Below are 13,463 nucleotides of genomic sequence, written 5' to 3' on the forward strand. Positions count from 1 at the left end.
TTAGCCTCAGAACCTATGTAATTCATATGTGTTCGGGTTTAAAGGGATGAGGTGGCAACTCTAGATCGGGCATGTGGGGTTTCGAACATGCCTGAGCCCATCTCTAGTCACAAAGCTCCAATCATCTCACCACTGGTTTCTTGAACACGACAATGAGGTCACTGTACTCCAATGGCCTCCACACTCACCAGATCTCAATACAATAGAGCACCTTTGGGAAGCGGTGGAACGAGTGATTCGCATCATGGATGTGCAGCCAACAAATCTGCAGCAACTGCGTGATGCTATCATGTCACTATGGACCAGAATCTCTGAGGAATGTTTCCAACACCTTGTGAATCTATGGCTTTGCCATGAAGAATGAAGGCAGTTCTGAAGGCAAAAGGGGGTCCAACCCAGTACTAGCAAGGGGTACTCAATAAAATGGCCGGTGGGTGTATGTCATTGTAGGTAGGGCTCCCTGTGGGCACCTCAAGACTTCTTTTTCAATTTACACCGGAGCGTACCTTTAACTCCATGGATGTCAGGCAGCAAACGTTTTGTGTTTTAGCAGAAAATCCATACTGAGCTTAAATGCCGGTAATTGATTGCTGAACGTTGGGAGTTCCTTTAATGGCTGCGGCCGACCCTCAGGGACTTTAATGATGTCTTCTATACATTATTTAATGCTCGTTATGTACTGAAGTGTGGAAGCTGAGCTAATCATTGTCATGTAATTGGGAAACAGCCGGGAACAGCAGATCAATGAGATCAATGAGCAAAGCTATCTGACCTCTCATCCCCACTGACTCATTGACCTTTCCCTGCCCCGGAGCTCAACTAATGTAAGTCTTAATTTAGTTGGGACTTTGAAGGGGCCAATTAACACTTGGGGCAATATATGCTAAAATACGCAAGTGAACGTGCGTCGCCCACAACGCATCTGCTCTTTATTGTGAATGGCACCCCAATGCAATGTATAGTAGAGCCCAATGCACAGCTTACTGCAATGCACCACAAGGCATATAGTCACTGGGGCGGGAAATAAAAAGTAGAAATCTCTCCAACAAACGGCCCAAATATCAATAAAACTGGTAATAAAGAACTCCAACCAAAAAATAACAATATAAAAATGTGGTAGTAAACCGCAGTTTTTTTTTAACCTGTGTGGTGCATACTATTATGTGAAGCTTAGAATAGAACGAAGCCCTCCAGCGGCGCGCTGTTACCACTGAAGGCGCTTCCATCTTCACCCGGTCTTCCTTCCGGGTTCGCAACCTCTGGCTGTGTGAGTGGCCGGAGGACGCAATGACGTCACTCTCGCACATGCATGTGGGAGCCGCCGTTTATGTCACAGGACTCTGAAGGAGTGGCACAGGTTCAGAGCGCATGTGCCGGTGATGTCACCAGCTGCATCTAAAGTAAATATCTCCTAAACGGCGCCCGTTTAGGAAATATTTACTGTACCTATGGATAAGCCTTATTATAGGCTTACCTATAGGCAGTGGCGGTTGGTGCTCAAAAATTTTTGGGGGGCGCAAACTGAAAAATTCTGAAAAAAACCCATCAATTGCAGCCTCACTGTACCATCAATCGCAGCCACTGTGCCCATCAATTGCTGCCACTGTGCCCATCAATTGCCGCCACTGTGCCATCAAACACAGCCACTGTGTCATCGAATGCAGCCACCGTGCCCATCAATTGCCACCACTGTGCCCATCAAATGCAGCCACTGCGCCCATCAATTGCCGCCACTGTGCCATCAAACGCAGCCACTGTGCCCATCAAATGCAGCCACTGCGCCCATCAATTGCCACCACTGTGCCAATCAAACGCAGCCACTGTGCCATCAAATGCAGCCACTGCGCCAATCAATTGCCGCCACTGTGCCATCAAACGCAGCCACTGTGCCCATCAAATGCAGCCACTGCGCCCATCAATTGCCACCACTGTGCCAATCAATGCCGCCACTGTGCCATCAAACGCAACCACCGTGCCATCAAATGCAGCCACTGTGCCCATCAATTGCCACCACTGTGCTTATCAATTGCCGCCACTGTGCCATCAAATGCAGCCACTGTGCCCCATAAAATGCAGCCACTGTGCCCATCAATTACCGCCACTGTGCCATCAATCGCAGCCACTGTCCCCATCAATTGCCGCCACTGTGCCATTAAACGCAGCCACTGTGTCATCAAACGCAGCCACTGTGCCCATTAAACGCAGCCACTGTGCCCATCAATTGCCACCACTGTGCCCATCAAATGCAGCCACTGTGCCCATCAAACGCAGCCACTGTACCCATCAATTGCCACCACTGTGCCCATTAATTGCTCCCACTGTGCCCATCAATTTCTCCCACTGTGCAAATTAATTGCCACCACTGTGCCCATCAATTGCCGCCACTGTGCCCATCAATTGCCGCCACTGTGCCCCATCAAACGCAGCCACTGTGCCATATCAAATGCTGCCAATGTGCCCCCCACCGGCCCACCGTTTGCACTTACCTGTCTCGGTGGGACAGCTCCTCGATGTCTTTTCCCATCTTCTCTTCCTCTTCTCTCCTATGATTGGACGCCTGGCGTCCAATCACAGCGCCTGCCGTTTCAGCCAATTAGGTGACGGGTAACAGATCCGAGCACCTGATTGGCGGAGAGGCGGTTTAGTGTTAGGAAAGCGAATATTCATTCGCTTTTCTAACACACAGCTGAGTGACCTGCGAGCGCCCAGCATGGCGTTCGCAGGTCACCTTTTTTGACACCTATTAGAGCCTATGGCCCTAATCAGGTGCTTCAAAACCACCCCCCACCACTGTAATAAAGGCGTCCTGCGCCCGAAAAGGGGCCGGGCGCCTAAATAGGGGGTGACAGCGGCGGCCATAGATAGATTCATGCAATGCATGAATCTATCTATTGGTGCTAGGGGGTGGCAGGAGAGAAGGGGCGGCGCCCGTGTGCCCTTATGGACGCACCGCCATTGCCTATAGGCAGGACTTTTTTTTCTCAGACAATAGGTGCAGGAATTCCCCCTTTCCCAGTCACCCCTGGTCTCCACTTCCTACCCACCTCCTGCACCATTCCTAGGTTCCACCCCCTACCCACCTCCTGCACCATTCCTTAGTTCCACCCCCTATCCACCTCCTGCACCATTCCTTGGTTCCACCACCTATCCACCTCCCAGTACTGCCCCTTTTAGAGAATACAGAACCAAGTAAGAATTTTGGTACTAAGTAATTTTTATGGAATTTGTTAAAGCGGAGCTCCACTGCCACATCTGGCACCTTTCGGGGGGAGCAGATACCTGGTTTTGAAAGGTAACCACTTCCAGCTGACTTTGCTGCGGGCAAACTCAACTGGAAATTCGCAGCAGCAATAACAAGTCTCCCTGCAGCAAGCACCAATAGATTCTCCAGTAGCCAGCAACAATGGATCACCCGCAACAAAATACCCCCTCCCCCAGCAACAATAGTCCCCAGCAGCAACAACAGATTACCCTACAGCCACAGATCCCTCCCAGCAACAACTGACCCCCAGCAACATAAGACCCACCCCCAGCAACAGTAGATCCCCCACCAGCAACAATGGACCTCCTTAGAAACAATAGACACCCCCCACCCCCACCCCCACTTAAACACTTTTGCTGCATTTTTTTTCCCACACACTTGTTAAAATGCAAATTGAAGATTAGTCAAAACCCCCAAACATTATGTATTTTCTGAAGGCCAAGACCCTGAAGAATAAAATGGTGGTAGTTCCAATTTTTTTATGTCATACGATATTAGTGCAAAATATCACACACAAAATAGCACACCAACGCAATTCCTAATAGCCAGTGGAGATCAACGTACTAGATGTTTGCTGGTCCCCCCTCTACACTACCCGAGGACACTCACCATGCTGGTCCCAGGTCAGTAGGTGAGACAGCCAAGCCTTAAAAACATGACAGGCAGGTACGTTCCAACAGACCCTGAAAGCTGACAGTCGGCATGTAATGTTTATACATTACAGCAGTCAGGAGTGTATATAACAGAGATAAGTGCAAGGTTTCGGAGGCTCGCAGGGCCTCTTCGTCGGGCCTGATGAAGGGGCCCTGCTCTGCTCCGAAACGTTGCACTTATCTCTGTGATGTGATCTCTCTCAATAAAAGAAACTTTTGTATGGAAGTTGTTGATCCATGGTGTGCTGGCGAATATGTACACTTGCTTGTTGTTTCCAGGACCCAATTGGTAATCGCTACAGCACCCACCATTTTAGGAGCCATACTTCACAGGAACGTGTGCGATAGGAATATTGACAGGGGTGTATATAAAAGCCCCCACTGCTGACGATGGAAGCCTTACAATGGTGGCAACAAAAGGGCGAGGCCAGATTTTGCTACAATATTCAGCTTCAAACCAGAGATTTCCCCTTTTCCCCGGAGTACATTGTTTCTGCCACTAGATGTCATCAGTCTGAAAACCAGCACCATTCAACCTACTTCCACTGAGCCCAGGTCATTCTGGACCCACCCCCCTTGTATAACTGGAAATAAAAAGAGAAGCAACCTAGTGATGAGCTCAACTTTTTGTCATATAGTTACATAGTTACATACAGTGCCTTGTAAATGTATTCATACCGCTTGAAATTTTCCACGTTTTGTCATGTTACAACCAAAAACGTAAATGTATTTTATTGGGATTTTATGTGATAGACCAACACAAAGTGGCACATAAATGTGAAGTGGAAGGTAAATTCTAAATGGTTTTCCAATTTTTTTTTACAAATAAATATGTGAAAAGTGTGGGGTACATTTGTATTCACCCCTTTTTACTCTGATACCCCTAACTAAAATCTAGTGGAACCAATTGCCTTCAGAAGTCACCTAATTAGTAAATAGAGTCCACCTGTGTGTAATTTAATCTCAGTATAAATACAGCTGTTCTGAGAAGCCCTCAGAGGTTTGTTAGAGAACCTTAGTGAACAAACAGTATCATGGAGACCAAGGAACACACCAGACAGGTCAGGGATAAACTTGTGGAGAAGTTTAAAGCAGGGTTAGGTTATAAAAAAAATCTCCCAAGCTTTGAACATCTCATGGAGCACTGTTCAATCCATCATCCGAAAATGGAAAGAGTATGGCTCAACTGCAAACCTACCAAGACATGGCCGTCCACCTAAACTGACCGGCCGGGCAAGGAGAACATTCATCAGAGAAGCAGCCAAGAGGCCCATGGTAACTCTGGAGGAGCTGCAGAGATCCACAGCTCAGGTGGGAGAATCTGTCCACAGGACAACTATTAGTTGTGCACTCCACAAATCTGGTCTTTATGGAAGAGTGGAAAGAAGAAAGCCATTGTTGAAAGAAAGTCATAAGAAGTCCTGTTTGCAGTTTGTGAGAAGCCATGTGGGGGACACAGCAAACATGTGGAAGAAGGTGCTCTGGTCAGATGAGACCAAAATTGAACTTTTTGGCCTAAAAGCAAAACGCTATGTGTGGCGGAAAACTAACACTGCACATCACCCTGAACACACCATCCCCACTGTGAAACATGGTGGTGGCAGCATCATGTTGTGGGGATGCCTTTCTTCAGCAGGGACAGGGAAGCTGGTCAGAGTTGATGGAAAGATGGATGGAGCCAAATACAGGGCAATCTTAGAAGAAAATCTGTTATGCCGTGTACACATGACCGGTTTTGCTGTCGGAATAAACTCCAATGAATAAACTCCGATGGAATTCCATTCCAGCGGTCTTGCCTACACACGGTCACACCAAAGTCCGACCGTCAAGAACGCGGTGACGTACAACACTTATGATGGGACTAGAAAAGTTAAGTTCAGTAGCCAATAGCTTCCGTCTCGTACTTGCTTCAGAGCATGCATCGTTTTTGGTCCGTCGGAGCAGCATACAGACGAGCGGTTTTCCCGATAGGAATTGGTTCCGTCGGAAATATTTAGAACATGTTCCATCTCTAGGTCCGTCAGAATTTTTGAAAACAAAAGTCGGATGAGGCATACACACGATCGGAATAGACGATGAAAAGCTTCTGTCTGACTTTTTCTGTCGGACATTCCGCTCGTACGTACACGGCTTTAGAGTCTGCAATAGACTTGAGACTGGGGTGGAGGTTCACCTTCCAGTAGGACAACGACCCTAAACATACAGCCAGAGCTACAATGGAATGGTTTAGATCAAAGCATATTCATGTGTTAGAATTACCCAGTCAAAGTCCAGACCTAAATCCAATTGAGAATCTGTGGCAAGACTTGAAAATTGCTGTTCACAGACACTCTCCATCCAATCTGACAGAACTTGAGATGTTTTGAGAAGAATGGGCAAAAATGTCCCTCTCTAGATGTGCAAAGCTGGTAGAGACATCCCCAAAAAGACTTGCAGCTGTAATTGCAGAGAAAGGAGGTTCTACAAAGTATTGACTCCGGGGGGCGCCATACAAATGTACCCCCCACACTTTTCACATATTTATGTGTAAAAAAAAAAATTGAAAACCATTTATCATTTTCCTTTCACTTCACAATTATGTGTCACTTTGTGTTGGTCTATCACATAAAATCCCAATAAAATACATTTACGTTTTTGGTTGTAACATGACAAAATGTGGAAAATGTCAAGGGGTATGAATACTTTTTCAAGGCACTGTAGTTACAAAGTTAGTCTGGTTGAAAAAAGACACAAGTCCATCCAGTTCAACCAATAAAAGGGGAAGAAAAAAAAAAAAAGAAACGCGCTGATACTGCTGTAGCATGCGATCTAAAGCAGGCAAACGCAATGCATTTGCGGTCTGTGTTTGGGATGCCGTTAGGAATATATTGACACCCGCAGAAGATTGCACACCCAATGCGTTTTGAACGTGGTGTGGGAAACGCGCCTGGAACGCAGGCTTCCCGTGTTCTGGTGTGGACGAGCCCTAAAATGGTCTAAAAGTCGCCATTTGTATGACCAGCTTTGGAATCCGGGCAAAAGAGCTTACAATCTAAAAAAAAAAAAAAATTCCCAATGAAAAATACTGAATACCACAGTGCACCCTCTGCCCAGCTCAACTATCCGGAGGAAACTAATCTTAGAAAGTATTATTTTACCGAAAGAGTAATTGATGCTTGGAGTAGACTTCCAGCAAAGGTAGTGAGTCAACCAACAGACAGAGATCCAAAAAGGATAAAAGAAAATAAAAAAAGGGTCAGACTCGATGGACCACTTGGTCTTCTTCTGCCGTTGCTCTCCTATGTTTTCTTCTACAGCTTATTATAATTCAATAAAGTGGACGGAGCCCCTCGGGGGCAGCAAGCATTAGAAGTGTAGCCGGCTCGCTCTTGTGCGTCCTTAGCCGGGCGGCTGTCATAGGCCACTGAGGTCCGCAGACAGCTGGCTTGTTAAGTCAGGCTCCAGCTAAGCGTGCAGCTCCAGCGAGGAGCGAGACCCCACAAAGCAGCGGGGGGGGGGGGCGTTTGGAACGCGTAGCCGGCGCGCCTGTCACACCCAGACCTGGAGCTCGGGCTCACTGACAGCAGACGGGACTCAGGAACAAGAATACGGACACGAAATATACAGATTTACCTGGCGTGACGGTGGTGGTGGTGGTGGGGGGGTGCCTCGCTGAGAATCACCGACTCATTCACACCCGGGAGGGTGAAGTCACAGGCTGTGAGCCCTGAGCGCGCTATATTTAGTAGCCGGCCAGCATTGGCTGCTGATAGCGTGTCCCCACATGGAATGTCAGAGGAGGGGGGGGGGGGCCGGGACCCTGCAAATCACATCAAGTGTGACACAGCAACACAAACTTTGCGACAGGTGAAAAATACGGCCAAAAGTTGTGTTCAAAAAAAAAAAGGAAGGAAGAGATGCCAAAATATTATGTATACGTTATATCTATATAGATATCTATATCTTTATCTATATCTATATTTATATCTATATCTATATCGATATCTATATCTATATCGATATCTATATCTATATCTATATTTATATCTATATCTATATCTATATCTATATCTATATCGATATCGATATCTATATCTATATCTATATCTATATCTATATCTATATCTATATCGATATCGATATCGATATCGATATCGATATCTATATCTATATTTATATCTATATCTATATCTATATAGATATCTATATCTATATCTATAGAGATAGAGATATCTATATCTATATCGATAGAGATAGAGATAGAGATAGAGATATCTATAGAGATAGAGATAGAGATAGAGATATCTATAGAGATAGATAGATAGATAGATAGATAGATAGATAGATAGATAGATAGATAGATAGATAGATAGATAGATAGATAGATAGATAGATAGATAGATAGATAGATATGTATAGATATACATATCTATATATAGATATAGATATCTATATATATGTGTACAACTCCATGAGCAGGGCCATTCTATTCCTTCTGTATTGAACTGTATTGTAATTGTACTGTTCCTCCTCTACATTGTAAAGCGCTGCGTAAACTGTTGGCGCTATAAAAATCCTGAATAATAATAACAATTATATATATATATAAAAAGTTAGAATAAAATATTTACAGAAATGTAAAAATCCACGCTATCCAAAACTAAAAAAAAAAAGTTTTTTTAGCTACACAAAAAAAAAAAGTATCTAAAATAACTTTTTTTTTTTTTTTTTTTTCGGATAGTGTGGAAGGGGATTGGAACCCCCTCCGTCAGGTTTTTTATTGCCATCTCTGAGATTCCCCCTATTTGGTGACTGTTGTCATCCAATCGAAAAGTGATGTTGGATCAAAAATTTTAAAGCTGAAATCTTATCTGGTTATATTTTTCCTGAAAAGCACCGCAACACGGGCGTTTTTTTCAACCCTTTCTTTGGGGTCAAAAGAGCCACGCTACAAGCCGACAAAGCGCGCGCTAAAAGGACCGGTGCTTTACGGCTAACGCATGGGTGGGCCCCAGTGTGAAAGGGGTCTTACTGTAGGTGCAGTGACATCATCACCGGGTCTCCATGCCTCTCTATGCAGTGCGGGCAGATCATGGCTGGTGGGAGGGGCCAGCCAGGTGCCATAAATAGCTTCCGGAAAAAAAAATAAAAAAACAAGCGAATGTGACACAAACCACATAAAACGAACAATAGTATCCATATTAGCTTTACAATAGGTAAAGCAGCATTAAACCCACAACCACAAATGTCATATATTGCAGCTTACGAATCATTAGATGTGGTGGCTGCATTAGTTGTTTTTTTTTTTGTCCCCTCTGTTATTACCTGGTGATCTGGTCAGTAACACACCTCCTTTGTTAGAGCGCCCCCACTCTGGATGAAGGAGCACAGGGGGCACCTCTGGACAGCAGCATTGTCAGTCTGGGGAGAGGGGAGTGTTAGATGGACTAGCAGATTTGAATATACTAAGCAATTGAAGCCAAGCTCCAGGTCACACTTTATAAGCTCTTACAGCTGTTTTTCAGTTTTCATTTTGGGATAGAGGTTTTGCATAAATAAATGAAAGCTGATCATTGTAAGCACCTTTGCCAGTGTTGAATGGTTTGCCTCATCCCTGTAACTGATACATTCTGCTGGAGAGCTTGTTCTTTTGAAAAAAAACAACAGGCTTGCTGGCTGGATCACCAGATGAAAATAGATCAAAGAAAGCCTAAAAAAAAAAGAAAACAAATGCAGCCATCTCATCTACTGTATGAATTGATAACCTGCAATGTAAGAAATGTTTGCTTTTTGGGTTTAATACTGCTCTATCCATACAACGTTATCAAACTGAAAAGCCATAACGTGAAATGATTTAATCGATTATTTTTATTTATTTGTTTTATTTATAGTTTAAAATAATTAAAATCAGAAACATAATTTGACTGGGGAATGTTTTATTTAAAATAACCTCAATTTTTACATTTATTTTTAATGCATGAATTTGATTTTGAAATTTTATTGAAATAATAATAAAAATAAAAAATAAAAGACTCCATCTATTCAAAAGTAAAAAAAAAGTATATAAAATATTATTGAAATAATAACTTAAAAAAAGTATATAAAATATTATTGAAATAATAATTTTAAAAAAAGTATATAAAATATTTTATTTATGTTAAAAAAAAAATTGATGATAATGTGGCTGAAGGGTGATTTTTTTGGGGGGGATCCCCGCAAGGTTTAATTTTGGCCCAATTGCCGTCAGGCATTATACGGGATTCTTCTCGCAGTCACATGGACACATATCAGACTGAAATAGAATCGGGAGTATTGTCAGACAGAAATAGAATCTTGTGTATCCCCTCCCCCACAGGCCTGGTGTCATGTCTCCCAGCCTGTCTGTACTATGGGGGGGGGGGGGGGGCTCTGTCACTGCAAATCTCTTGTCCCCTCCTGCAGTGTCTTCTATGCCCAAAACCTGTTTGCTGACACAATACCGTCATACAAATTGGTGATCGCAAAATGAATCATGACAACCAATCCGATTTTGGATAGAAGCACAGGAGACTTTATTTTTCTAAAATTCCAACAATTGATTGTCAAGATTAGTAATGAATTTCTAAGAGCTGCGATCGATCGCTACACAGATGGAACAATTGGCTTCCTATGAGGTGAGGCACACGAGGATTATGTACTGACGATTAGGAAAACATTACACAATCATTATACTCATGGGGATCGATCAAACCCTACGCCGATCAATTAATTGCTATAAATTTTATTAGCATAATAGCATATTGCAGATTTGCACCACAGAACGTGATCCATAGGCAACCTTGTGAGATGGAGTGCGGTGCAGATCTGCAAAATGCAAAAAGCACTAAAAATGCATCGAATCAGACCTGACTGAGGGGCCGTTCACACGTGTTCTATCACCTCTATTCACACTTGTGAACACGCACATGTCAAAGTGTATTGCCACAACATATGACAACACATGACACAACATATGACAACATATGACACAACATATGACACAACATATGACAACATATGACACAACATATGACAACACATGACACAACATATGACACATAATATGTATCTATGTAACTAATAGCCATCCATCGAAAATCATCCATCCATCCAATATCGATCCATGCATGCATCCAATATCCATCCCTCTATCTATCCAGTATCCATCCATCATTCAATATTCATCCATTCATGAATCCATTCAATGTTACATAGTTACATACATGTCCATGCATCCATCCAATATCTATCCAACCATCCATCCATCCACCCAATATCCATCCATCCACCCAACATCCATCCATCCAATATCCATCCATCCAATATCCATCCATCCATCCATCCAATAACCATCAATCCATCCACCCAATATCCATCCATCCATCCAATATCCATCCATTAACCATCCATCCATCCATCCACCCAATATCCATCCATCCAACCAATATCAATCCATCCACCCATCCAATATCCATCTATCCGATATCCATCCAACTAATATCAATCCATACATCCAATATCAATCCATCCAATATCCATCCATCCATTCAACCAATATCAATCCATCCATCCATCCAATGTCCTTCCATCCAACTAATAATAATCCATCCATTCAATATCCATCCATTCAATATCCATCATGCTTGCATCCATCCTATAACCATCCATCCATCCAATGTCTATCAATCCATCCATCCAACCAATATCCATCCATTCAATAACCTTCTATGAGGAGGTGAGTTGCCATCTAGATAAAGGAAGGCCCGTAGACGTGGTGTATCTGGATTTTGCAAAATCACTTGACACAGTTCCCCATAAACGTTTACTGTACAAAATAAGGTCCGTTGGCATGGACCATAGGGTGAGTACATGGATTGAAAACTGGCTACAAGGGTGAGTTCAGAGGGTGGTGATAAATGGGGAGTACTCAGAATGGTCAGGGGTGGGTAGTGGGGTTCCCCAGGGTTCTGTACCGGGACCAATTCTATTTAATTTATTCATAAACGACCTGGAGGATGGGATAAACAGTTCAATCTCTGTATTTGCAGACGATACTAAGCTAAGCAGGGCAATAACTTCTCCGCAGGATGTGGAAACCTTGCAAAAAGATCTGAACAAATTAATGGGGTGGGCAACTACATGGCAAATGAGGTTCAATGTAGAAAAATGTAAAATAATGCATTTGGGTGGTAAATATATGAATGCAATCCATACACTGGGGGAGAACCTCTGGGGGAATCTAGGATGGAAAAGGACCTGGGGGTCCTAGTAGATGATAGGCTCAGCAATGCCAAGCTGCTGCTAACAAAGTAAACAGAATATTGGCATGCATTAAAAAGGGGATCAACTCCAGAGATAAAACGATAATTCTCCCGCTCTACAAGACTCTGGTCCGGCCGCACCTGGAGTACGCTGTCCAGTTCTGGGCACCAGTCCCCAGGAAGGATGTGAAAGGGATCACTGCTCCAGGTGGAAATGTGGATAGAGAAATCTTCTCGGAACTGGAACACCAGGTGCCGGCTAAGCATACAGCAACATGAGGCAAAAAGGAAGTTCTGGACAGCCGCACTCTGGAATATAGCCTTTATTAGTAAAAAGTCCAACAGATACAAGCCACAGCAAAAAATGGGACAAACGAACTGACGCGTTTCACACTTAACAGTGCTTAGTCATATGACTAAGCACTGTTAAGTGTGAAACGCGTCAGTTCGTTTGTCCCATTTTTTGCTGTGGCTTGTATCTGTTGGACTTTTTACTAATAAAGGCTATATTCTGGAGTGCGGCTGTCCAGAACGTCCTTTTTGCCTCAGGAAGGACTAGAAATGGAGCGAGTACAAAGAAGGGCAACAAAGCTAATAAAGGGTCTGGAGGATATTAGTTATGAGGAAAGGTTGTGAGCACTGAACTTATTCTCTCTGGAGAAGAGACGCTTGGGAGGGGATATGATTTCAATATACAAATACTGTACTGGTGACCCCACAATAGGGATGAAACTTTTTCTTAGAAGGGAGTTTAACAAGACTCGTGGCCACTCATTAAAATTAGAAGAAAAGAGGTTTAACCTTTAAACTACGTAGAGGGTTCTTTACTGTAAGAGTGGCAAGGATGTGGAATTCCCTTCCACAGGCGGTGGTCTCAGTGGGGAGCATTGATAGTTTCAAGAAACTATTAGATAATCACCTGAACGACCGCAACATACAGGGATATACAATGTAATACTGACATATAATCACACACATAGGTTGGACTTGATGGACTTGTGTCTTTTTTCAACCTCACCTACTATGTAACTATATCAATCTATCCATCCAACGTCCATTCATCCAATATCCATCCATCCAACAGCGTTTCTCAACCTTTTTAACACAGAGGAACCAATTCAAACCTTGAAATACCTTTATGGTCTCAGGGAACCCCTGATAGAAATGACTCTACAGGCCATAGGACATTAGTGTGATGGTCGGTGGGAAGAACGCTCCTTATATTTGGGGTCAGGGGGAACTTACCTGAGAGGCAGAAATTGCTCATTGCTCGAGGAACCCCTAACAACC

The 13,463-nt window shown here is 43.6% G+C and overlaps 1 protein-coding gene across 1 annotated transcript in view; it reads right to left on the reverse strand.

The window, feature by feature from the left end:
* The window catches only part of STYXL2 (serine/threonine/tyrosine interacting like 2), a 140,487-nt gene extending 132,838 nt beyond the window's left edge, over positions 1-7,649 (reverse strand). The window contains exon 1 of the mRNA XM_073617369.1: positions 7,528-7,649. The gene's annotated coding sequence lies outside the window, so the exon portion shown is untranslated. The remainder of the gene's footprint in view (positions 1-7,527) is intronic.
* Positions 7,650-13,463: the final 5,814 nt, after the last annotated feature.

Source organism: Aquarana catesbeiana, linkage group LG02, assembly GCF_042186555.1.
Source record: "Aquarana catesbeiana isolate 2022-GZ linkage group LG02, ASM4218655v1, whole genome shotgun sequence".
In the NCBI taxonomy this organism is placed as follows: Eukaryota; Metazoa; Chordata; class Amphibia; order Anura; family Ranidae; genus Aquarana; species Aquarana catesbeiana.